This window comes from Bubalus bubalis, chromosome X (assembly GCF_019923935.1).
Source record: "Bubalus bubalis isolate 160015118507 breed Murrah chromosome X, NDDB_SH_1, whole genome shotgun sequence".
Classification (NCBI taxonomy): Eukaryota; Metazoa; Chordata; class Mammalia; order Artiodactyla; family Bovidae; genus Bubalus; species Bubalus bubalis.
In genome coordinates this window covers 44631162-44656743 of record NC_059181.1, presented here as the reverse complement: position 1 = coordinate 44656743, position 25582 = coordinate 44631162, and the positions used below count along the sequence as shown (strand labels likewise).

The window sequence follows — 25582 nt, the reverse complement described above, 5'->3', positions numbered from 1 at the left end:
AAGTATATTACTTTGCTATAATCAGAAAGTGAATCTAGCCATTATCCAAAGATTTTTCTAAATTGAAGTAGTTCATTTACAAGGTTGTATTAATTTCTGCTGTAAAGTGATTCAGTTATGCACGTATATATACATTCTTTTTTTATATTCTTTTCCATTATGGCTTATCACAGGATATAGAATATATAGTTCCCTGTGCTATCCAGTAGGTCCTTGTTATTTATCCCAAATATTTATTTTTAATTTCTTACTTATTTTTAATTGAAGGATAATTGCTTTACAGTATTGTGTTGGTTTCTGCCAGATATCAACATGAATCTAAAGATGTTTGATCATTGTAAAACATAAGTGAGAAAGTCATTTTGTCAGCCTTCAAATGAACAGTGTGACTTAGAAGCCTTAAGATTGTTGAGTTCCCTCCCATCCCGGAGGAGTTGGAAGATTGGTGCTGGGGGTGATAAGCTCCCCTTTAGTGAGCTGATGATTATGGCACATATTATGGATGCAGTGATTTCTGTTCCTTCCTCATATTTTCTCAGTTATTCCCATTCTCCAGATGAAACCAAAGCTGTGAGAAAAAGGAAGTCACTTTCTTAAGTCCCCACAGGTTATAGTCCCAGATCCAGTATTAGAACTCAGGCTGTCTGACTGCATCCTGACCTGTAGTTCCGGTTTGTGGGAATCTGACACAGTTGGATCATTTGGTATTTCAGAGATTGCCTGGAGACAGGAGCGGTGACCAAGAGGAAGCTCTGTGCCCGAGCTCCAAACCTGGCTTTAACTAAACTGTTGAATCAGGTTTCTGTGTGTCTTCCTGCATGGAGGGGAATGGAATCAAGCCTTCCCCCAAACACTCATTTGTAATCCTAATCACCTTCTCTCCATTTTTGCTGGCTTTCCCCCCATTCTGTTACCATCTGTCTCAGAAACACTGCCTGGATAAAGACAAGTCTAAGCAGTTGCTCGCCCTCCAACAAAACATAGAATTATTTCTCTTTTCCCCCAGAGCAGTGCCGAGCACCATATTTGAGGAGTTCCATATTTATAAAACTTGCCTGCATCTCAGCGATGTCTGGTTGCTGTCCATTTTATCATTCTTCAAATATGTTCTATGCTGGCTGGAAACGATTAGCTTTGTTACTGGAGGGTTTGTGGGATGCTTAAATTTCTTAACAGAGTTTTCAGATGGAAATCCATGTAGTTTTCTCCTTTAAGAAATGAAATTTCTTAATAAAAGACAGCATGGGAGAGAGTGCATGCTGAGGTTTCTTTTTGAACCCCCCACACACCCTCACTCCTTGGTTTTCCCTGAGGGTAACTATGGTGGAGTCTTATGTCATGACCCTGTGGAGAGAATAAACAGTGAATCTCTTTTTCCTGGGTCTGAAACCACTTCCTTATGCCTCTGTTTGGGGGCCCCTTTTTGATGCCAAGGGTGGTGCTCCACGCCCACAGGACTGTAGTATTTCCCCCAGTCTTTGACCCATTCACCTTCTTTCCTGGCCGACCGATGAGTTTCCATGTCTTGACCCATCTGGGCTGACTGGAATGGAAATTCTTCTTGAATGTCCTCCCCAGCAGATCCTAGCCCGATTCTGCACTGGCTTTTGGAAACGCCAAGAAGTTTGGACAGAAAGGCCCCAGCAGATGTCAAATGTAAAACCAGACAAGTATTAAAATCACTGAAACTTTGGGAGGAAAATATGGATTGGCTAGGTGTTTGTCAAGTGATTCTTTTAAGAAAAGTTATGGAATTGTATTTTTCTCATGCAGAAATGTTAAAATGACTATGTATTACTGTAAAATGATGGTGCGTAGAGGGCTGTTAAAGTGTAGAGACTGGATGACAATGATAACAAAACAGCCAATCCTTACATAGTACATACTATCTGTCAGGCACTGTCCTCCGCTTGTACATGTATTTTTAACCCAGGTATCACAGCTAGGTATCAGCAGAGCCAGCATTCAAACCTTAGCAAGTCTGGCTCTAGCTTTAAAAATATGTTATGAATTCTTTTAGATGCACAAATTTTAGGCATTCGATTCTATTAATATGCTGTTTTCATAGTCTGTGTTTATTTCCATTGAAAACCATGTAATTATAGATTTTATGGTCTTTATATATTGTAGGAAGATAACTTTCTTTAAACCAATAAAATTTTACTCAAAAAAAAAGTCAGTGGCTAGATTAATACATCCCTATGGAAATGTAAGTTTTAAGAACCAAATGAGAAATATGTGCACATAGTTAAAACAGAAAGGTTTCAAAAGTACAATTTGGAAATGTACTTCTAAATTGTTTTGTGTGGATTTAACTTCAGAAAGTCAGTTCTATCTATACATTTAGTGTGGGATTTATTCCAGTAAAAGAGTACAGGGACTCTTTCTGTAATGCGAATAGTCAGCTCCTAAATCAACTGGATTTACAGGGTACATACCTTTTCTCTGCCTTCCTCTACCAATCTGAAAATGAGATATTTGAACATTTTGATATATTATAGAAATAGACTGGGTTTTTTTAATATTAAAACAAAATTAGTTCTCCATCAAGGCATACTCAGCAATGCATGTCAAGCCTTGGTCAGAGCAGTTGCTAACTCTGTCAGGGTTAAAGGAAGTATGCTGAAAGGAGATAACTGAAGTTAAACTGCTCAGACCAAGGCTTCCAGATTTTTTGTGTGGGGACTTGGACTCCTTATTACTGCATTCTTCCTGTCTGTGTAATACCTGGGAACAATTTATTCCATGTAATCCCACCCCCATCTTGGTAGTAAACTTTTTTTTTTTTTTTTTTTTTTGCTGAAGAGGAAGACTTTCAGGCATGCCAATGTATTTAATCAGAATTTTCTCAGATGACATTGGAAGATTTTCGGGTTTTTATTTTGCAGCTTGTAGGCAGGTTGGGATTTAAGAACAGTACAGATGCTTGTGTGTGTGTGTGTGAGAGAGAGAGATGTGGTTATATTGCATATGTGCTTGTGTGTGAGTGGCTCAGATTAGAATGTGAACTGTAGTAAAGGCAAAAGTGAAAGTTGCAACATGGCTCCCATGCCCCTGACCACTTCCGAAAGAACATGCCACGTGGGCTGCAGACTTACAGACTTAAACTTGGATCCACAGGACAAAAGAGTCCTAGTCCTCCATGATAAAAGCCTCCAGTAGAATAAAATTATAAAACCTGTTTACTGCTGTTCGTGTGAACTCAAACATTCAGTTGCCTCAGTTGCAAAATTTTCAACAAATAATTAGGATGGTTTAAATATTTGGGACTAGAACCAGAGCCTCACCATACCTTCAAAATAATCTTGCAGCTTTTTCCTTTACATGATCCAGTTCTTTGAAACCATTTATAATCTGCCTTGTGGTCCTGAAATGTACAAGTTATAAAAGAAAAAAAATGTGAGCTTGTCAGATTAACTACAATCACCAGTCTAATAAAACTGAGTCACATCCAAATGGGCTGCACTTACGCTACCCTCCCATTCTAGGGAAAACGTGGCTGGGGGAGGCAGTCTGAGTCATCACCTGGTTTGTTTGACATACGCTTCCTTCCATAAATTGGGAATGGCAAGCAGCACAGTGTTCCCGGCTTGCCTCGGAGACGGAGCTCTTGCAGCCTTGCATGATCAAAATAGGGCCTTTTAGGTTTGAAGGTTGAAGCTATGTCCATATTTTGGCTTCAGATGTCTAGGGGAGAGGGAGAAATCGGACAGACCCAAACAAAGAACAAATGTAAGTACCATTTTGGGTGGGGGATAATGAAATGGTAGGGTGTCCACAGTTGAATGTTTCCCAGGATATAAAAAATAATTGAGAACTACATTGGGGGTGTTAGATAAATTAGTAGCTGGCTCACTAAGCGGGGGGCTCATTTACTTAACGAGAATGTTCTCAATGTGAACAGTCCAAAATGATTACATGAGAGAGAGTGGAGAAAGAAAGGGGTGGGGGGAGACTGATGATTTGGTTGTTACGGTACAAATTGGTCCTGACTGTGTTTAATTTTGTCTGAACTATGCAACCATTTTGAGATAAATGTATTTCGTTGAAGAAACTTTTTCACAGCAGACTTTGAATCTCCTTTAGTGGTATTTGGAAGGGCTGAAAAGAGCGGGGTCTCTCGTGTCTCACCCATTTTTCCTCCAGCCGCTGTGTGGAGGCTCACCGGAGCTTTTCAGAATAAAGAAGTTAAGAATGCAAAATTGTTGGGGAGACTGAAGAGGAAGGGGAAAGGAGGAGTAGATTTATAGCTGAAGTGGGTTTGTAAACTCAGCCTCGGCTTCGGGATTATTTTTTAATATGTGCCAGGCACTCCTCTGATTTCCATCCTGGCTTGGTGGTGGCTTTTTGTCTGTCTGTGTGAGGCTCGGGTGTTCCCTATTTTAAAGCCGGAGTTGTCACAGCCTGGGCGTTTTCTGTTTCGGCTTATGGCTTTTTTTTTCCCCCTCTTTTCCTGAATGAGTGTCCTTTGTGTAACCCCAGTAATTCAGAAATCCTGCAGTCATAGGGACTGCCCTGTCATGTGACTTAGGTACTAGGTGCTGCCTGCGATTGGTCAGCAGCTAATTGGCGGGTCCCTATAAGAAGTCCCGCTTTGGGCGACCAGTCACTCTCCTGCCTGGGCTGCTGTTCAACAGGGGCCGGGGTGGGAAGGGAGGAGAGGGGGTGGCAATGGGTGTCCAGTGATTCAGCCACATATGATAGATGACCAAGGGACCACTTCCTTGGGGTCTGTACATCATTGGAAGACACCCAAATTGGTTGTGGCTGCCTTGATCAAACTCTGGCTCCCTGAACTGGTAACTGTCACTTTAATGTAGCTTACTGATTAAACTCAGAAAAATGCAGCTAAAAAAATCTTTGCCAGGAACTTGTGTGGACTTACTCCCTGTTCCCCCCCAACCCCCACCCCCTTGTTCTTATTCGTTTTGTCACAGGAATGAAATGCAGATAACTCTTTAGAAAACTTTCATAGGAAAAAAGCGCCTCGTGTGATCTGGAACAAAGACATTTTCTAATCAGATTTATCAAGCTGTGAAGAGGGAGTTTTAGCGAACGGAAGCAGCAGCATTCTGTCACCAGGAAATACTGCTTTATCCAGAATTGGTAAGTGAAAAGTGGCATTGCTCCCTAATAGATATCATATGCTGTGTGTGGGAATTGTAAAATTGTTCACAGACCCCTAACAACTGTGTTGAACTAAAGAACATATAAACAGAGTGAGGAATTCTAAAAAGGAACAGCTCGAGAATATAGCATAAAGACTGAGAAGAAGCCAGGTAATTAACAAAGATGAGCTGAGTATTACCAGTTTAGCCAAATATGAGGGAAAAGAAAATAAAAACGAGTTCTTTGGTAGAATTGTGGCATTAGCATTCCATGGATATAGATTTCCATTTAGTCTGAACACTATATGTGATAGATACTTGAAGAGATGCTTTCACAATTAGTCAACTTGCCCTCCTTTTCCTCCTTCTACCCCAGGATGTCCAGAATTTAGTTAGAATTCTATAAAATTAAAGTTTAAGTAATGCATTCAAAAAATTTCCTACCGATTATGAAGGGCAGATGGTAATAGATTTTTTTTTTTACATTTGTGTCATGAATTTTAAGACTGTTCCATTTGATTACATTAATACAGTGAAAGGGTGGTTATTTCTATATGGTTTATTTTTGAGAGACGTTTTGAGAAATCATGATTAGCAGTTCTTACTGGTGTGCCTGTGTCTCCCTCTGAAACCTCAAATTCACTTTTCTAATCTTAAACCTGAGTGGCCCTTATGTTTAAGTTTCCAGAGAAATACAATAATACTTTGAATAACTGTATTATATACAATAGTTTCTTGTTCATGAACCATAAGGAAACACAATTTTACATTAAGCATGAATGTCTGATTTCTTGATTTGGCTTCTTAAGGATGACTGTTGGAAAAGTTGAATAAAATAAGAAAATAAATCCAGAATGGTTGGTGGCTCTCTGATTTTACCAGTTTCTTATTGGTCAATAGAAGTAATCATGTGATGTCCACTTATAGAATCAGGTGGAAAAATATTTTGTCCTTTAACTGCCAGTAAACGTGTAGGTTATTTTGGTGATCTCCCTTTATGAATCCGAATATGTACAATAAAACTATTAGTGACAGAATTGTAAGTTTGGGGTTATAGAGAATACAATATTATTAATTTACTTCTCAAAAATACCTTATTTCAAAATGAAAATTGAATCTGCATTTCTGACTTTGGGTTTTCACTTTCAAAATTTTGAAATCTTTAACTCAAAGGAGGAAAATGTATAATAAAAAGCAGGATAGCAGTTCTACAGTTTCTCTTGTTGGCACTAGAGTGAGGTGAGAGTGGAAGGGAGAAAGATGAATCTAGTGGGATCTGTTAATTGGTCTTTTTTTTTCCTGCTTATACTTTAAGAGTTTTTAAGATCATTTTTCTCAGACTAGTAGCTCTCAAGACTTCTGTAGAAGTATTTATTTTCAAAGAAATAGATAAAAAGCAAGGTAAGCATGGTCATTAAGGACAGGTCTTCCAATAAATCAGACTGGTGATCCAAACTTGTTAATATTACAGCTTACTTGACTTAATTAAAGTGTGGTTGAGGATATGGAAAAATGCTACTTTTTTTCTTGAAGTACATGGATTTGTAGGTTTCAAAGTCTTGGAGCCAGAGGAGTGGTGACAAGACAGTAAGATATTTACAGGTAATTTATATCTGACTGCTAGCTTGTGTTTAGTGATTCACAATTATTTTCAGCTCTGTATTTCATGTAAATACTTGGGAGAAACATGATGATTTAATAATCTGTCTAAATACTGCTGTGCTTAATGGAAAGAAAGCTTCTATATAATTTTTAGGTTTTACTCATTCATTTAGAAGCCATTGTTTTGAATGACAAAAATATGACAGAAGCAGGTTGAAACAGTAAATGCTAGAAAGTGTATTCAGAAGCATTTCTTTAAATCTTCATGTTTTTTAGTTCTGTGTGCTCTTCTCTGTTAGCATTTATTAATTTAAAAAAATACATGTAAAATAAATAACAGCATTGCCCTGAATTCTCTGCTGGAATTATGGAGAGTATTAAAATTTTTGTATATCTTGTTAAAAGATATTAATGGTATACACATGTCTGGGTATGTAAAGTTGTAAACTGAAGGGACTCAGGTCAAGGGACAGACTTCGAAATAGTTTCTCTCAAATAGTATTGATATTTGCAAATCCAGGATATAAGCTCTTTCCCTTTGGGCTTGTATTTTACATTTTTGGTGTGGTATACAGTTCTACCCAACTAAATGTTTTGAGGTATGGATATGTATGTGTGTATATATTTGATTGGAAGGGGGAACTTTAATCACTAGCAGAACAAGTGACTGTTTGTCAGAACCTAGATAAGCCTCATAGTGTTCCTATGACAACTGAGGGGCTGGGTGTTGAAATGTAACTTTAGGTTCTCGGTTTGCAAATGTCATTCAGACCTCCCACTACAGTCTCACTGAGTAGGAGGATAATGAGAAGGGGAAAAAACCATGAAGCAACATAAGTATCTCCGTTCGTTCCATGTCTTCCTGACTTGCCTTTGTGTACCGATCGCCATGGGAGTGGTAAACAGAAGTCTTGAACAAAGCAATACTTGAGTATAAAATAAGTGGAAAGGGGTCAGAGAAGTTGGGGAGGATAAATAACAACATATGGGGGTAACAAAGAGGCAAGAGAAGCTGGTTTCCATGCATTTGTGCAAATCCTTTATCCAGTGCTGACCAGCAGTGCGAACATCTTGAACCAGTTATTGTATAGCTCTTCAAGAGCTGCAAATATTTCTTCAAGTGCAATGTGGAGAAAATTCTTTTGGTAGCAAGATAGTTTACCTCTTTGGTGTAACATTTATTCGTTTCCCCTAGACTAACTACAGAGCATCCTGTATTCTTTGAAGGTCTATGTTTTTAAGTCAGTTTTTAAAATCATTTAATAGCTTGTCCTTTTTCCATAGGAAAGATAGGGTTGTACTATTAAAATAGTGTACAATTTAAGTATATTAACCTAAACCCAAGACATGTCGTTTGTGGAAATAAATTGGTTGACAGAGAAGTTTATGGCACACTCTATTGGAGGGGTGAAGGATTGTTTAGATTATATTTCAGTTCAGTTCAGTTCAGTCACTCAGTCATGTCCAACTCTCTGCAGCCCCATGAATCGCAGCACACCAGGCCTCCCTGTCCATCACCAACTCCCAGAGTCCACTCAAACTCAGGACTGTTGAGTCGTTGATGCCATCCAACCATCTCATCTTCTGTCATCCCCTTCTCCTCCTGCCCTCAATCTTTCCCAGCATCAGGGTCTTTTCAAATGAGTCAGTTCTTCGCATCAGGTGGCCAAAGTATTGGAGTTTCAGCTTCAGCATCAGTCCTTCCAATGAATATTCTGGACTGATTTCCTGAATTATATTTAGCATAGATTAATTGTGCAGTTGTGGATTTCCCATGCCTGAAGGGCTTCCTATTTTCTGCTCCTAAATGGTTTTGACTATTTATTCGGTCATTAGCATGTCCAGACCTGGGTTCGATCCTTGGGTTGGGAAGATCCCCTGGAAAATGGAATGGCAACCCACTCCAGTATTCTTGCCTGGAGAATCCCAGGGACAAAGGAGCCTGGTGGGCTACAGTCCATGGGATCACAAAGAGTCGGTCACGACTGAGTGACTAAGCACAGCACAGTGCATGCAAACACATATGGCCCAGCTTTATCTACTGACAGAACACAGAAGCAGTGACCCCTTGGTAGCAATGAGCATACCTAGTTCCCAGGTCTTTGTTTCTAAATGGAGCTTGGTGAGCTACAGTCCATAGGGTTGCCCAGTGTCAGACATGACTGAACAACTAACACTTTCACACACAGCATATCCAGAAGTTAGAAAGGAAAAGCAGACTTCAATGGGTTTTGCCCCTTGCTTACTATATAGGTCCACCGTTGCTTCTGAAATCCAAAAACATCTGACAAGCACAAAATTTGAATGTAAAAATTTTGGTAGCAAATCCTGACCTAAACTGGCATGAAGCTATTTATAGTCTTTATTTATCTTATTTAGTATAATGTTTGTATGTTTTACTGTAGAAATTATTAATGTGTTTGGTCGTGAAGTACTGGGGTTTAAATTCACCATCATCATAATCAGTCTGAGAGTCAGATAAGAGTTTGTAGACTTCTCATTACTGGTATACATTGAGCTCACATTATATGCCAGGCACTGGCATCTAGAACAGTGTCTGGCACATGGCAGATGCTCAGTAGATGTGTCTTGGTGTAAAATGCTTTCACCTATTAACTAATGTAATCCTCACAAAAACTGAAGAGAGCCGATAGGGCTGTTATTCCCACTTTACGTGGAGAAACAAGGGGAAGCAACTTACCCAAAGTGTCCCAGCCAGGAAGTGATTAGAGCCAAGATCGGAAAGCAAGCAGTCTAGCTGCAGTCTGCTCTTAATGAATCTACTTCAGGTATGTGGGAGGCCTAAAGATATGGCACTGGACCTCTCCAGTGAGTTACAGGGGCGTTTCAGCTGTTTATTCCTGGTCACCCCGCGCCTGGTATCATTGGCAGCTGATGACATCACCATCATGGTCATTACCAAGGGCCTGCTGTGGAATGGTTTTCCTGGGTGGGAGGGTGGGCATTCCAGGGCTCTGAGAGGCTCTTCATCTCATTACAGGCTTCCCAATAGGTGCTCCATCAGCAGTCAGCCTGACTTCTTTATCTTGAAAAATGGAGATGCACAGAATAACTCTTTCCTCCACCCCCAAGGAAATGATCTTGAATAGTGGGAAAAGTCTTTTTGGAGACATTTCTTGGGCCCTTAATCCAGCAGGAGGTCTGGGCTCTGAGAAGGGCATGGATCACCTCAGAGGGAATGAGCTCCTTAGCATGGGAGCCACACTGGACACAGCACGGGTCCCTATGGACCTTGAGCTGCAGGATCCTGTATCCACAAAAGGATGCTTTGAACAATACTTCTCAAAGAAAGGTGTCTTCCAATACCTCTGTGTTTCTAGTGTTAAAAATTCATTCCAAGGTGATAACAACCTCCCCCTCTACTTCCCAACTTCCCTATCCCACTGGCTTGCTTAATTTCCCTCTGAGCACTTACCTCTGACATGCTATATTTGTGCTTATTTATTGGTTTGGCCTTTCAGTCAAGCACTAGCAATTATGTTATGTTGAAACAAATCTAAGGGTCCTAGATTTATTTCTCTTTGATGTCCTTACTCAAACTCATTCCTCCTATCAGTCTCAGACTGTTAGAAATAGTGGAATTTTTTCTGCTCATTGGATTTTTCTTACTGTTACCATTTTTATATTCGCAACCATGAGAATTTCTTTTTCTTAAACTGTTTTGATTGTGCAATCAAAATTTGGAGAACCCGTGTCTTCATTCAAGAGAGGAAACTTAGCCAAATTTGAATATAATCATTGAGTATTTAAAAACTCAAGACAATTTTAAATTACTAAGGAGAAGTAATTACTTTACTTTTATATTTTATGAACTACTTTTAATTTAGATAAGGAACTGGAGAACTGTATGTATTCCAGTGAGAACATCTTAAACTTGCCTACTTGCTATTCTTTGAAAAAATTTTCTTAATTAATATAGAATAATCATTCTACATATTAAAAGATGTAAATGATTTAATTTTGGACACTTCCCGCCTCAAGTTCTTAAATTCTCAACTGTGTAACCTATTGTCTTTCAATCTTATATTTATTCTAGTTTATATGTGCCAAAGTATTTAGGATAGTCTAAAATATAAAATTAAAAAATACATAGATATTATTAACTGTAAGTAATGTTGTCATATATATATATACCATTAGAGCTCTCATGGAGTTGATTTTATTAAATTTTTTTCTTTAAATTCTTAAAGGTACAGATTAGATGTTTATAAAAGTTGAATATAAAATACTCTTGTAAGTCAATATAATTAAGACCTTTTGTTTTTCTTAGCTATATTTTAATAGCAAAACAGTTGCTAGTTGCTTTCTTTTAAATGGTTAATCTACCAAAGTAATAACTTGCGTAAAAGCAAAATATAACTGATTAAGGTAGAAGATGGAGTCATTGATTATGGAAAGCAAGCTAAGATTTTATTTTAAATCATCTTCCCTTTCTGTCTTGGAAGAGTTTAATTCTCCTTTAGCACCTGTTCTACTGAAAGCCCATGGCTGGTGGTAGTGGAAGAAAGCTTAGTTTTCCCACCTTTCTTCTGAGATCAGACGAGATCGGGCACCTTCAGGCTGATATGGGTGGAGACTTCCCACCTTTCTTAAAGCAAATGGACACAGACTTTTCAAGTGAGAACCCGTTGACTTCTCTCAATTAGGATTTGTGTGAGATATATAAAGCGAGATTAGAGTTCGTAACAATGAGAGAAACTGAGTGATTTTGTGCAGGCCCAGTGAAATGTTACAAGATTCTTTCAAAGTTCTGGTTACCTGAAAAAAAATCTCCATGCATCCATACACTTTCCAGTGGATATCAAGTACGTGACGGTGGTTCCCATAACCCCAAGAAGGTACCTGTTCACAGCAGCCATTGATGTGTTTGCTCCCTAAGCGACCCAGGTTTTGGAAGCAAATAGACTTGTGCTTTAAGCTTACTTGGCCCCTTGCTGGCTGAGTGAGGGGCCAGATTCCCATTTCTGTCCCTAAGCCCCAGAGAGTGGATTTAGCTCCCAGGACTGTGACATAAGAGAACACACATAAAGCACATGTGGTGGTTCCTGAAATGATGGTACTTCACACACTTGAGTTCCTTCCCAGATCCTTTTAGGACCAGACTTCAGTTTAGTCTCAAAGCCTATGGATCCATTCTAAATGATATGTTTTTCTTCACATCACATGAAGTGAAACAGTGATGATAATGGTGGCTGCCATTTCTGGCACACTTCCAATGTTTGGGGTAGGCACAGTTTTGAGGACTCTGCCCACATTGACCTGTTTAGTTCTCTTGACCACCCATTGGTGCAATTCTTATGACCATTTCATAGATGAGGACACTAAGGCACAGAGAGGTAAAGGAATGTGCTTAGGACCACTCAGCTGATAAGCTGTGGGACCAAAATCTATATCCAAATGGTGTCACTAGTATAGATGGTAAGTACTTCAGACAGAAAGCAGAATAAAAGTTGACTGAACCTGAAAGTCTCAGAAATGGTCTTCTCATCTCTGTTCTGCAAAGTGTCATATCTTCCAGGCCTGGCCCTCTCAATATTGAAATACAAAATTGACTTTTTCTGCTGCTTATTTTGCAAATCGATGGAGCAGTTTTAGTCATTTGTGTTTTATGAGTTTTAATTAGGCCACTGAAGTCCAAGAGGGGAATTCCTTGTTTTCAGTTGATCTCATGCACTAACACACTTACTCATGTAACTTCCCCTATTTTTTTCTCTAATGTTTTCACTTGAAAGTGGGGGTGGAAGGGAGAAGTGTGTGAGCATTTGGGTCCTCAGGATGCACTTTTCGTCAACCTTCCTGGAGACTCTTTTATCCGGTATAGCATTCATCCATAGAAAATAAAATGAGTAAGAATCAGTAATTACTAGTATTTTCTCTTTTATCTTCATCTCATTCTGGGAATGATCTAGAGGGGCAAAATTTCTAAGTAAAGATTTATAAGAAGCCATCTATGTGCATAAAACCCCATGTTTGGATGAGGAGTTAATTTTCAGAATATGGGAAAGGAGTTTCACCTTGAGAATTTCCTCCTTCAAATGTAGGTTGAGAATGTGGTTTAGAAGGCAAGGGCAGGCTGCCCTACCCTGTTGGGTTCAGCATGCTTAGAAATGTCTTTAAAAATTATCCTGGCCTTGGTCTGAGCCTGCGTGTAAGAGGATATATTAAAGCATACCTGTCTTTATTCTTTCATTTGTTCATTCATTCATTCATTCATTTACCTGTGTTCTCATCTAACTCATTCAGTCCCTACCTGCAGACAGATGAAAGAAAGGACAGGGTGAGGTCCATTAGGAGAAGGAAGAGGAGTAACTACAAACTCAGTCTTTATTCCTTTCACCTCAATGACTACATCTTTTATTTGATCCTTTGCCATCTTGGAGACAAGGCACATTTCACAGACTGACATTCATCAAAATCTCTAAGCCTCTTCCTTTGGCAGCTGGACTTCTTTTTTAAAGTAAGGGGAAGAAGGGGCTCCTGACAGGAAAATACTGCAGAGAAATGATTTTTCTTTCCTTCTTTAATGGTGGTGGGAAAAGGACTCATAGTAGGAAATCCATCAGTAAATCCAGTCTAAGAGTTCCCCTGAGTTTTTGACTAATTTCTCTGAAGAAAATTATGAGACAACAAAGGATTCCACAATGGTGTCTTGGAAAATAATTTAAAAATAGAATTTAAATCAATTTTGAGGTCAGAAGTCTTGTCCTGCCCTCAATTAAATATATTAGGAATTTTTGAAAATATCTGTAAGTGAAAGTGGGAAAAATGAGGGACACTCGCTCTCTCTGGGGGAGATGAGGATAGGGAAGAGGGCTTAAACTACCAACGCTTAAAGAAGTGTACTTGTCACTGTGCTACAGTTAGGAATACTCTTTCTCAAGGCAGTCATTATGTTTACTTGTGCTTTAAACCTGAGTGTTATTTTCCATAGTTTTCGAAACACACATAACCATTCAAATTATTTGTAATGGTGCAAACTTTGTTTTCTGATACAGGTGTGACTATAGCAAGAAAGGTAACGCATGACATGCGAAGTCTACATCAACAGCAGGTATATATGGCCCAATGGAAGGAAATGTTTAATGTAAATTTAAAAACAGAAATCATTCAGCCTCTAAAAGGATGGCTCATGATCTCAGGGCTCTTCTCTCTGAACTAGATCAACTAAGGACTGTTTGGGACAAGTTAAGTTGGTAAAGATAGTAAATTTCTACCTTTTCCTCCATCCTGTTTGGCAGTGATACTCGAAAAGATTTTCACGAATCTTCTACCCTTGGATGGCAGGCGGACTATAAAGAAACTGTTCTTTCTCCCACAACCTCTGCACAATTTCTCTTCAGGCTGGGAAAAAACCTTTCCTATAGCTCCTATCCACCTGGTCCTTGAAGTATGGGGTATTTGGTAAGATGTTAACAAAAATGGCCCCAGGTGCCAACCAGACCCTGTAAGGCTTGTAGCAGAACAGTTGACAAAGCTGTCAGGTGGGAAACGTTCATTTTACCAAAATGTATTGCACACCTACTATATATCAGATGGTGTTCCTGGTCTGGGAATATAGCAGTGAACAAGCTCCCTGATTGCATGGATGGGGCAGGCTGACAGTGATTGAACAAATAAGTAGATGCCAGGCGTTAAAAGGTGCTAGAGAGAAAAAACAAAGCTTGCTCCAACAGATAGAGAGTACCCAGGAGTCTAAGGAAGAGCTACTTTATCCAGAGCTGACAGGAAAGTTCTTTCTGATGTTGCAATATTTGTGCAGACTTATCTGTGGGAAGCGAGGAGACAGCCATGTGTGAATCTGGGAGAAGAAGATTCTAGGCAGAGAAAACAAAACTGTTGCATTGGAGGAGGGCGCAAGCTTGGTGTGTTCAAAGGACAATAAAGAGGTCAGTGTGGAGCAGCAAGCAAGGGGGAAAGTAGTAAATGAGGAGTGGGAGGTAGTAAGTTGCAGATCACGTAGGGCCCCGTTGGCTGTAGTAAGAAGCTGCGAGAAAGTTGTTCTTGTTTAGTTGCTGAGTCGTGTCTGACTCTGCGACCCCATGGACGGTAGCCCACTGGGTTACCTCTGTCCATGAGTTTCCCAGGCAAGAATACTGGAGTAGGTTGCCATTCCCTTCCCCAGGGGATCTTCCTGACCCAGGAATTGAACCCACATCTCCTGCTTGGCAGGTGGATTCTTTACCACTAAGCCACTTGGGAAGCTACCAGATAGGAAATGGTAACTGAAGAGAAGGAAGATGGTGTTCCAAAGGGACAGGTGACTTCTGTAAAGATCCTGGAGAGTCTAGCCTTGTGCCTCATAACCAGAGTGTGTAGAAATTGTGTAGGGCACTCTTTTGGGAAATGCTACTTTTGTCATTTAAGTTATGATGATATGAAAACCTTGTAAAGAAAGATAAAGTTGAGCTATCAACCTCTTATCAGCTAAAGATCCAAAAGTGGGTAATTTTTTCCTGTCACATCTATTCCTCAGAGGCATGGAGTATTCAGTTTTCTAGCAGTGAGATGTTTCAATTCCATTTACACTTAGCCCAAACTCACTTTTCCAAGGGACCTATCTTTGCTGATTTTTCACTCAGTGATAAATAGTTAAGACTTTTGAACTGTGTGGTTTTTAATGAATTCTACCTTCAAAGTGATTTTTATATATAGCTCCTAGTTTTCAGTTCAACCAATTGATAGTTTACCTCTTAGAAATCTATATGAAAATTTACCGTTTGACTTAGGTTAAAAAGTCATGTCACACGTGTTCATTTTACAATTGGAGACAGAAAGGGATTGTGGGAAAATCATACCAGTTGACCAGTTGAGAAGAAGGGGATTCTGTCTACATTTTTTTCTTTAAATTTGTGTTAAAAACACTTGTAGTTTCTTTAAAATAGTGTTTACTGCTGTAAATGAGTTGCGTCCGCTTGTCATTCTTTTATTTTTATCATCTGATACTAAAGTTCTACCTTTTGCATAAGGTAGACACAATTTCTGTTTTCTGGGACTGTATATGTTAAGAGGCATGAAGTGAGATGAGACATAAAGTATGTATAGAGGTCGCCTTATCAACATTGGACCATGTCACCAGGCCTGATAACTCCCAGGGCTTAGCAGATGCCCTTGGTAGCTATTTGGAGGTATTGTCCAGGTTTATCTTACTTTACACCACCTGAGATTTCACATCTAAATTTTATCCCCTAGCCCTACTAGTTAGTTATGCGTCTAGGTTATCATTCGTATTCTTGTAGCCAAGGACCCACCTGCAGGAAAGAGTTACTGTCATTTATAGTTTAGTTCAACTGGACTGGATTTCCTTACTGCCTCTGGCTTAAACTGACTGAGAGAATGACAGTTTCCCTTGTGGGGAGGAGAAGTCAGTAATTTGGGAACATAGAGTGTTTTGTGGAGGAGGGCCCAGTGTGCTCCTTTCCATCCTGCCCCTTAAGTAGGAACTGCAGTGAGAGAGGGAGTGAGAATTCGCAGATCACGAGGAAGCTGACCCAGTTGGATGGACCACATTGGGAGCTGAGAGAGAAAGAAGTAGAAATAAATAACGAAGGATGGAGGGGAACCTTAGAGTACCAGCAAATCTCTGGTCCTAAGCGCTGGTGTCCTTGGGCCCTGGCCTGACTTCTTTCTGGCATCCCTGCTAGGATTCCATTCCTGCTCATCTACTTAGAGACGAGGGGCAGGCTCCTAACTTCCTGAGCAAGGAATTCCAGAATGGGCATTCAAGACACTATCTTCCTGCAGATTCTCCCGCACATATCTCTCTTAACTGAATCTACTTTCTAGGTGCACTATAGAGAGCTAGACATTCAGGTCCTTTTTTCACCAGCCTCTGACTTTAAGCTTTGCGGGTAACACCTATATTGCCCACGAAGTCATAAGTTTTGTTTAGTCTTTCCCCTCAGGCCATCTTGATGGTCTCCTAGGGCTTGAGCCATTTCATCCCATGTGCCCTGGGATTTCCCCCTCTCTCCCCCCATGTAAAGAGACAATTTGTTGCCTGTGTTCTGAGACCTCCCTATTTCTGCTTTTGACTGGAGTCTATTCTGGTACGATTGTGTGGTAGCTGGGCACTGCAAAATGAGTCAGTTCCTGCAGTTTGGTTACAAGTTCTCAAAAAGTATTTCAGAATGTGGATGTGGTCAGCAGAGTCATTTTCCAGGCATCTAAAAGGAAACCCACATCAACTGTAACAATTGAGCTGCGAACCGATGCCCTGCACAGCAGAACTGGGCTTGCTTTTCCTCAAAGGAAAGCCCGTAGCAGCCCTCAAATCTAGCCTGTTCTACAGACCTTAAAGGAGAATTCATCTTCATGCTTGCAAATTACATTTCAGCTGTGGCTGCTGGCATAGTGTGACAGAGGTTTTGGTCTTTGTCACTTTTTGAATGTAGGCACACATTTGACATAAAAACATTATTTCTGAAAAGTAGAATCTTATGATATTAGAACATAATTAGTACAAAGTATGAAATGTGGCTTCAAGACAAAATTTGGTGATTTTCAGCTAATGTACGAAGGAAGAACTAAGATGGTTTGGGTACTAGTAGAGTACATGGAAATGCAGTTGTTGTTTTTTTACTAAGTTGAACCTGTGTAGACTTAGCAGCAATACTGATTAAAAGAATAATTAAGTTCTTTTCAAGCTTTAGAAGAATTTCAAGTTTGCCCTAACATTTAGAGAATGTTTTACTTCAGCATAGGCTTTAGGAAGTAATCATTGTGAAGTTTTTACTCTCTTGGGTACCCATGAACTATGTAAAATTTTGATTGAATTCTTAGTTACCAATCTTGTACCAACTGTAAAAAAACAAAACAAAACTGGAGTTTTTAATAATAAGGAAACAAACAACGTAGAAAAAATGGGCAAATGGCTCAAACAAACACTTCACTAAAGAAGATACAAAAATGACAAATAACACATGAAAAGACATTCAGCATCATTAGTCACTGTGCTGTGCTTAGTCACTCAGTCGTGTCTGACTGTTAGCAACCCCATGGACTGTAGTCCACCAAGGCTCCTCTGTCCATGGGGGTTCTCCAGGCAAGAATACTGGAGTGGGTTGCCATGCCCTCCTCAAGGGGATCTTCCCAACCCAGAGATTGAACCCTGGTTTCCCATATTGAAGGCAGATTCTTGACCAACTGAGCCACGAGGGAAGCCCCAAAAAATAACCTCTGAAGAGACTGGAGCCTAAATCCAGCACTTTAGATTGTTCGGCCATGCTACCTGCGTGCATTAGTCATTCAGTTGTTTGGTTCAGTCACTCAGTCCTGTCCGACTCTTTGCAGCACCATGAACCACAGCACGCCAGGCCTCCCTGTCCATCACCAACTCAGGGCGTTTACCCAAACTCATGTCCATTGAGTCGGTGATGCCATCCAACCATCTCATCTTCTGTCGTCCCCTTCTCCTCCTGCCCTCAATCTTTCCTAGCATCAGGGTCTTTTCCAGTGAGTCAGCTCTTTGCATCAGGTGGCCAAATTATTGGAGTTTCAGCTTCAACATCTGTCCTTCCAATGAACACCCAGGACTGATCTCCTTTAGGATGGACTGGTTGGATCTCCTTGCAGTCCATGGGACTCTCAAGAGTCTTCTCCAACACCATAGTTCAAAAGCATCAGTTCTTCAGCCTTCAGCTTTCTTTATAGTCCAACACTTAACATCCAACATTACTACTGGAAAAACCAAAGCTTTGACTAGACGGACCTTTGTTGACAAAGTAATGTCTCTGCTTTTTAATATGCTGTCTAGGTTGGTCATAACTTTCCTTCCAAGGAGTAAGCGTCTTTATTTTAATTTCATGGCTGCAATCACCATCTGCAGTGATTTTGGAGCCCGAAGAAATAAAGTCAGCCACTGTTTCCACTGTTTCCCCATCTATTTGCCATGAAGTGATGGGGCTGGATGCCATGATCTTAGTTTTCTGAATGTTGAGCTTTAAGCCAACTTTTTCACTCTCCTCATTCACTTTCATCAAGAGGCTCTTTAGTTCTTCTTCACTTTCTGCCATAAGGGTGGTGTCATCTGCATATCTGAAGTTACTGATATTTCTCCCTACAATCTTGATTCCAGCTTGTGCTTCCTCCAGCCCAGTGTTTCTCATGATGTACTCTGCATATAAGTTAAATAAGCAGGGTGACAATATACAGCCTTGACATACTCCTTTTCCTACTTGAAACCAGTCTGTTGTTCCATGTCCAGTTCTGTTGCTTCTAGACCTGCATACAGGTTTCTCAAGAGGCAGGTCAGGTGGTCTGGTATTCCCATCTCTTTCAGAATTTTCCACAGTTTATTGTGATCCACACAGTCAGAGGCTTTGGCATAGTCAATAAAGCAGAAATAGATGTTTTTCTGGAACTCTCTTGCTTTTTTGATGATCTAGCAGATGTTGGCAATTTGATCTCTGTTTCCTCAGCCTTTTCTAAAACCAGCTTGAACATCTGGAGGTTCATGGTTCACATATTGCTGAAACCTGGCTTGGAGAATTTTAAGCATTACTTTACTAGCGTGTGAGATGAGTGCAATTGTGCGGTAGTTTGAACATTCTTTGGCATTGCCTTTCTTTGGGATTGAAATGAAAACTGACCTTTCCCAGTCCTGTGGCCACTGCTGAGTTTTCCAAATTTGCTGGCATATTGAGTGCAGCACTTTCACAGCATCATCTTTTAGGATTTGAAATAGTTCAATAGGAATTCCATCACCTCCACTAGCTTTGTTCATAGTGATGCTTCCTAAGGCCCACTTGACTTCACATTCCAGGATGTCTGGCTCTAGGTGAGTGATGACACCATCGTGATTATCTGGGTCATGAAGATCTTTTTTGTACAGTTCTTCTGTGTATTCTTGCCACCTCTCTTAATATCTTCTGCTTCTGTTAGGTCCATACCATTTCTGTCCTTTATTGAGCCCATCTTTGCATGAAATATTTATTAGTCATTAGTTCATTAGTCATTGCATGAAATGTTGCATTAGTCATTCAGTTCAGTTCAATTCAGTCACTCAGTCATGTCCAACTCTTTGCAACTGCATGAACCGCAGCACACCAGGCCTCCCTGTCCATCACCAACTCCCGGAGTTTACCCAAACTCATGTCCATTGAGCCGGTGATGCCATCCAACCGTCTCATCTTCTGTCATCCCCTTCTCCTCCCGCCTTTCACAACATCAGGGTCTTTTCAAATGAGTCAGCTCTTCGCATTAGGTGGCCAAAGTTGTGGAGTTTCAGCATTAGTCATTAGGAACTTGCAAATGAAGAAAATGAGATACTACACACCTGTTTGAATGGCTGCAGTTAAAAAGGCTGATCATACCGAGTCTTGGCAAGGTTTTGGAGGATCTAGAATCCTTATAATACATGTAGGTCAAAATGTAAAACTGTACAAAAGTCTTAGAAGACAGTTTGATAATTTCTTAAAAGGTTAAACATACACCTACCATTCCATCCAGATATTCTACTCATAGAAAAAATAAAGAATATGTCTCTATGAAGACTTGCACATGAATGTTTACAGCAGTTTTATAAATAATGGCTAAAACTGGAAACAACCCTAACATACACCAGCAGATGAATGGATCAACCAATTGTGGTATATCTGTATGGTAGATTATACTCAATAATGAAAGAAGTGAGCTATTGATATAGTGAACAACACAAATGACCTCACATGAGAAAAGTAGACTGAGAAATGAGACAAACAGAGCCCCCAAGGAAGTACATACTGCGTAATTCCATGTATATAAAATTCTAGAACGTGCAAAGCAATCTCTAATGACAACACAGATCAGTAGTTGCTTAGAGTAGGGGAGTTGGTGGGGGCAAGTGGGAGTGATTACAAAAGGACGCAAAGAAACTTTGAGGCTGGTGGATAATTTCAGTCTCTTGATGGTGGAGATCATTTCATGAGTGTAGATATATGCCAAAACTTATCAAATTGTATGCTTTAAATATGTGCAGTTTATTGTGTGCTAATTCTTCCTCAATTAAAAAGAGCAATCTTTATGGAGGGATTTAAAGATGCCCCTTACTTGGTAAAATAAAAACTTGGCATCTCTTAGGAGGAAAAAAAACTGATGAAGTTTTAATGATTTGGGTATAGAAATACAACCTTTTAGTACAGATGAGAAACCAAAGTTAAACTGTGAACATAATAGTTGCCATCGCTTTAGTTCCTCCTGTTTACAAGGTATTGAAAGAAGTGGTTCAGAAGGTATCTGGTCCAGCCCTGTGGGGACAGCTGCATGTTTGGTTTATCAGCATTTGGACTTAAACACGAGTACTGTAGCACTCACTTTATGATGAGGGCTAAAGCATCGGAAGCAGGGTTCAGATTGTGAAGACAGGAAAGTGCTACCTTCGTATTCTACCTTTGTGAGAGACATAAAATCTCTTCTATCTGCATCATGCATGAAAATCTGTAAAGTACTTTCATAAATTTCATTTTTTGGGGTCATCGCAATAATCCCATTATGGGGAGGATAAGTATTATCCCCATTTGCTTGGGAGGCATACTGAGACCCAATGAAGCCAAGCTGTTTACCTGGATCACAGAGCCCCCATCTTCTTAGGCCGAGGTCACCATTCTCCCCGTGGCACTTTGCTGCTTTCCCAAACTCATGTCTTTGAGTATTTGGCCAGGACTTTTTGCTCATCAATTTGTCAGGCAGTTAGGAGAGCCCCATCTATTTGTATATGAGGTGTTCATGGCTGTGATCCCATCTAATCCTGTTTCCCTATCTATAAATAGATAATAACACAGTCACTGGCCTCACAAGGTTGTTATAAGAGTCAAAGACTCAGATATGAAAGAGCTGTGATAGTCAGACAGTACTGTACACACAGCGGGTGTTGACGTTTACTACGTGATTGCCTTCATCTGGCCTGATTACTGAGGACACAGTACTGAGCAAGTGGCTTTGTAAAACTATCAGGGAAACACAAGAGCTTAATTCCTTTATTTGCACCATGCCTTCCATCCAGATTGCCATGTTTCATAATAAATGAAATCTGGTACACTGGATTACTTTAATTTTAAATTCTTCTTTCCAAGGTCTCAAAAAGCATTCTTTTTGTCCCAGCCACAGAAACTGGTAGCTTTGAAAGGAGACAATACAGAGCTAAAGGCAGGCAGGCTACAGTCCATGGGGTCACAAAGAGTTGGACACGACTGAGTGACTAAGTATACAGCACATGAGGGTTGACTTAGCCAGGAAGGTTGGCACATGCCTGGTACCCCCTTTCCCCTTGTTTGTGTTGACTGACATCTCTCCTTGCTCTCTGTCACTTTCAGTGGCCCTCTCTCTTCAGTATCCCTCTTCCTTTTCATATTCCTGGTTTGGGAGCAGCTGCCTTGGCACAATTCTTGACAGACTTCTCCCCAGAGTAAGTGATAAATTGTGTGCATGCGTGCTCAGTCGCTTCAGTCGTGTCTGACTCTTTGCAACCCCATGGACCGTAGCCCACTGGGTTCTCTGCCCATGGGATTTCCCAGGCAAGAATACTGGGGTGGGTGCTATACCCTCCTCCAGGTATCTTCCCAACCCAAGGATTGAACCCACGTCTCCTGCATTGTAGACAGATTCTTTACTGCTGAGCCTCTGGGGAAGCCAGTGATAAACTGTGAGGCAACCAATATAGGCTTTAGTACTGTCTTGGATGGCATTTCACAAAACAGATTTTCAGGAGATCGGGAAAAAAATTCTGTGGTCCAATAAGTTCAGGAAAACTGGGTTGAACAACATTAAATAGGTTCCTTTCTGGTAGGACTTTTCAGAACCTTTCATGTTAGTATCGAAACTTCAAGAAGGGGCATATGGTACATCAACATTTCCCAAATCTGATTCCAAGAACTCTGGGGGTTTTTGTGAATCATCTCTTGGTTTAATACTCCAAAGAACACACTTTGAGTAATGCTGTTTTGTAACCTGTTATTTGATATATTGGTAAAATGACAATTTTCTTAAGAGTTTTCTGACTGTCCCTACTGGCATATCTAAAACAAAACATAGACATGTTTTCTTGACTGAGTCTCGAGAATTCTAGTTTCTCAATTTTCTATTCATGATTTTAAAATTCATTGAGGTTCATTTAACCTTAGAAAAACTGGAGATAAAAGAGCACACAAAGACTGTAAGGTTTTGTCTAATAATGAAACTCAATCCAGGAAATACCTTTTTTGTTCTAATTTTTTTCACCAAATCCTCTAGATTCTGCCCTTTTAAGTCCCTCCATTTATTTCATCCCTAATTCCGTGGCCCATCCTGGCTTCCATAGGAACAGACATGAAAGAAAAGTGGTGATGTATGTACCTAACAATTCTCTTCTATCAGCATAGGGTTTGCATTAACTTTTAGTGTTCCCAGTAGTAGGATGACTTTAATTATCAGCATGAAAAAGATTATCGTGATATGGATGTATTCTTTTACAGTTTGTTCCCCAGACTATAGAAAGTACAATAATCAGACTAGGACTTAAAAGAGAGTGTCAGAATGAATAGCAATTTTCAGCGAGAAATTTGAATGAGTTCAATGCTATGGCCTACCAGCAAGGAATGGGAGGCAGGAGAATGAACACGGGGCTAGGGACATGGAGTCAGGAAAGGGAACAAGTAAATGGGGTTCATTTCTGGCTTGTAGTATGTATGTGGTGCTTCTCAGGTGGCTCAGTGGTAAAGAATCTGCCTGCAATGCAGGAGATGAGGGTTCGATCCCTGGGTCAGGAAAATCCCCTGGAGAAGGGAATGGCAACCCACTCCAGTATTCTTGCCTGGAGAATCCCAGGGACAGAGGAGCTTGGTAGGCTACAGTCCATGGGGTCACAAAATAGTTGGACACAACTTAGTGACTAAACAACAACAACAACATGTCCATAGGATATATAGCTACAGGCTAGACACTCCAGGAAAGCTTGGGCTTGTGGTTTGGATTGCTCATCGGACTCTGAGGTTGACCACTCTTTTAGAATTGCCATGTTGCATCTAGTGTGTTCTCATTAGACCTCAAGGGTTTCCCTTCATTTCTGAGCTCCTTTTACCCCACCTCTTCTCTAAATGAGAGGCCTTTGCTATTCCTTTTTGACTGAAAATGACTTCTATAGCACATCGCCACCTATACTTACCCAGATTACCATGTCCCCGGTACCCCACAACATACACACATTCTCGTGTCCTCTTTGAGCAGTCCTTTCAAAGCTGTACTACCCTTCCGTGCTAAGTACCTCTCCTGGTCTCTTTCTCCACTCATAGAAAAAGGAACCAGATTCCCCCTGCGTTACTTACCATCAATATAAACAGTAGTTTTGTTTCTGTTATTTCCCCTTTCAACCTAGCAATAAAGTTTGCCACTGTTGCTCTCTCCACCCGACACAGGAAGAAAGACTTCCTTCCGTCATTGCTTGACTTTGCCCAGGCCTATAAATAATCTTCCCTTTCTCTTGGACTCCAGATGCTCACCTTTTCTTTTTTTTAAAAAAAAAAAGAAAAAGAAAAACGCCTGAGAGTCACTCCTCCTGAATCCTTCCGGTTTTCTCCATCTGATAAACTTCCTCTTCTACCTAGTTCATCAAGGACGCCTATGAAGCTGTTGTCCCATTGATTGGTGTCTCAGTGTTGTAGGTCAGTGTTGGGCTTCTCCTTTACCCATCTTTTAGCTGTATTGACCTACATCTTTCCTCTATGTCTGTTTCCTCTCAGTGGCCCTACTTCTTTGGTATCCCTTTGTCTTCTTCCGCTCCAGACTATTTCTGTGACCATCTCAAAAAATCCAACTCCAATTGTCATCTGAGAGCTTGATCTGTTGATATTTTCCTCTGTTATTTTTTTGATCTGACTTTTAATTAGATCGACAGTGTTTCTCTGAACACCTTCATTTGCTCTACAATACTGTCAAAGGCCCTGACAAAAACCCTTCATGGAGCATCAACTGATAAGAAGAGAAGAATGGGGGAGAAAAAATGTTGTCAGCAAGACTTTTATAGGCCCTTTGTTTGTACTGAGTTATTACCACTGAAGCACTTTTGGTTTCCTAACCACCAGTTGGAGAAACTGGTCATACTGGGTGGTGACCACTCTGAGCAAATACTTGAAGTGTAGGTTTGGACTTTATACAGCTATCTTTCTTCCCTTCTCTAGAAGTTTGAAAATAGCCAATTACTCCCTTTTCCTTTATTTAACACATATCAAAGCAGTCTTTATAAATCTGCACGTTCCCATTTTCTCTTTGTTGTACAAGTAGCATTCACATTTTCATCCTGTTCTTTTTTGCTGAATGTCTCCTGGGTGTTGTAAGCTGCTTGGTCATTAGATAGTATCAGTGTGATATATGGTACATTTAGTCTTCCTCCTATTTTCTTTCTTTCTTTCTTTTTTTGGTCAACACATTGGATTTTAAAAAATATTTTTTTATTTATTTTTTCTAATTGAAGTATAACAGATTTATAGTGTTGTGTTAATTTCTGCTGTACAGCAAGGTGACTCAGTTATACATATATACATTCTTTTTAATACTCCTTTCCATTATGGTTTATCTCAGGATATTGAATATAGTTCCCTGTGCTACACAGTAGGACCTTGTTGTTTGTGGATTCTATGTATAGTAGTTTGCATCTGCTAATCCCAAACTCCCAGTCTCTCCATTCCCCTCTCCCCCTGTTCTCTATGTCTGTGAGTCTGTTTCTGTTTCGTAGATAGGTTCATTTGTGTCATATTTTAGATTCCACATATAAATGATACCATATGGTTTTTGTCTTTTTCTGACTGACTTCACTTAGCATGATAATCTCTAGTTGCACTCCACCATTTTCTAATCATTTGTATTAGCCCTTCCACATCTTCACACTTATCTGTCTCCCCTTCTCT

At 40.1% G+C, this 25582-nt stretch overlaps 1 long non-coding RNA gene across 4 annotated transcripts in view; it reads left to right on the top strand.

Moving 5' to 3' along the window:
• LOC102400283 overlaps positions 1–25582 on the top strand; it is a 113114-nt gene that overhangs the window by 78195 nt on the left and 9337 nt on the right. The window contains exons 1-3 of one of the 4 annotated variants that reach the window (XR_003106885.3): positions 2048–4799; positions 4938–5106; positions 13727–13782. This is a non-coding gene — a long non-coding RNA (uncharacterized LOC102400283). Of the gene's footprint in view, positions 1–2047; positions 4800–4937; positions 5107–13726; positions 13783–25582 lie in introns of those variants that run through there. The other 3 variants (XR_003106884.3, XR_326757.4, XR_006548867.2) reach the window with 3 other exon arrangements.